The sequence below is a fragment of the Setaria viridis genome, chromosome 4 (assembly GCF_005286985.2).
Source record: "Setaria viridis chromosome 4, Setaria_viridis_v4.0, whole genome shotgun sequence".
Taxonomy (NCBI): domain Eukaryota; kingdom Viridiplantae; phylum Streptophyta; class Magnoliopsida; order Poales; family Poaceae; genus Setaria; species Setaria viridis.
This window is the reverse complement of record NC_048266.2, coordinates 8,100,357-8,102,007: the sequence shown is the minus strand read 5'-3', so window position 1 is coordinate 8,102,007 and position 1,651 is coordinate 8,100,357. Positions and strand designations below refer to the sequence as shown.

Here is a 1,651-nt window from a genome sequence, read left to right as displayed (position 1 = left end):
TGATCGGGTCCTCGTAACTTGACGTCTGATGCCTGACGAACAGCTGCGGACTTGCAGTGAGCGATCGGTCGGTCTTTGCGGCGGCGAAGCGTCCCGCCGCGCGACGGAGTTGGAGGGATGGTGGAAGTGGAACTGCTGCCGAGCCTTTTGGATTTGGATGGGCTGGCGGTGGTCTAAAGGGGGCCAAGGGCAGCAGCAGTTGCCACTTGCCCAGTTGTTTGTTGTTGGGTTCGGACTCTGACCGAAGTGGCAGTGGGCTGTTTAATCGTTTCTTCTTCTTTTTTCCCTTTTCGGATGGCTGCGCACGGAAAGCATTTTTCGGCCTAAAAGTACGGCCTCCAAACTAAGGCCCGACAGTATGGCTCAAACTCACTTGATCCAACAAATACACGGCCCTCCAGGCTATATTTGATTAATTTCGGTCTCTGAGCAATATACACGCTGTGCCCTATCTTCAGAGAAGACCTCAGAGAACAGAAACTCCCATACACGCTGTGCCCTATCTTCAGAGATCGTCAGCACCGACGGGTTCCTGGACACTACACTAGCCACTTCAGCATCCGACCATCGGAATGTCTTCTTCAAGAGCTCCATCTTCGCAGCAATAGTCTCCTTCTTGCGGTTCGCAACAAATTGCAACGACATGCCAGAACATTGGGGTGCCACGAGGTATGCCGATGTCCTCAGCGCGCGCCAACATCGCCCGGACATGCTCCTGTTTGCTGTAGAGCAGCCTCGGCTGATACATGCACGTCTTGGAAATCTCGTGAGCAGTTAGCGTGCACTCGCGCAGGCACGAGACGTTGGGCTTTACCACCCTCTCCAGATCAACGCCCAGGAGGTAGGAGGCGGAGTTATTCTTCAGCGCACGAAGGAAGTTATCGAAGGAGCCGAAGAGGAGGATGAAGTACTGGAGGTTTGGGACGATGCCGGGATGGCGGAAGCCTGCAGGGGCCAGCAGGACGAATTGGGCGATCTGGGAGGGACCGAGGTCGAGATCACGGAGCTCGGCGACGCGCGGGACGAGGGTCTTGTCGGCATTGCAGCAGAGAAGGTACGGGTCGCGGATGATGGCGGCGGCGATGTCGGGGGCCGAGAGGCCGAGGCCGGAGAGGAACGCGAGCACGGCGTCAGGCTTAGAAGGGGACTCGAGGCGGGAGAGCGTCTTGGAGGCCTTGACGGCCTTGACGGCTTGCGCTGCGGTGAGGCCGCAGGTTGCGGCGAGGTAGTCCTCGACGGCAAACAGGGTGGGGGCTTCAACTGCTGCCGCGGTCGTGGCGAATCGGGCGACGGGGAAGAGCCACGGCTGGCGGAATGAGATGCCGAGACGGTTCTTCAAGTGGAGCATGGTCGATGCAGGAGGCCGCCGGCTGCGGATGACCGGAGGAGGGCACCGCGGCGGCTAGGGTGGGGGCGGAAGGCTGGAAAAGCGGGTTGTTGAGAGGCTTCAGGGGCGGGGGCGGCTGCGACCGGCGAGAGGATGGGAGACGGTGTAATACCCTTGCCGCCGGCGACGAGCCGAGACGTCAGCAATCACAGGATACAAGGATTCGCAGTGGAACGAGGAAGGATTTCCTCTTCCGATTTACCGATTGTAACTAGGATCGTGGATCGTGTGTCCGTGCAATAAAATATTTATATTTTAATAAAC

General features: G+C 58.3%; 1 pseudogene; it reads right to left on the bottom strand.

Moving 5' to 3' along the window:
- Positions 1-402: 402 nt before the first annotated feature.
- LOC117853391 (uncharacterized) lies at positions 403-1,410 on the bottom strand (annotated as a pseudogene).
- Between the last annotated feature and the right edge of the window lie 241 nt (positions 1,411-1,651).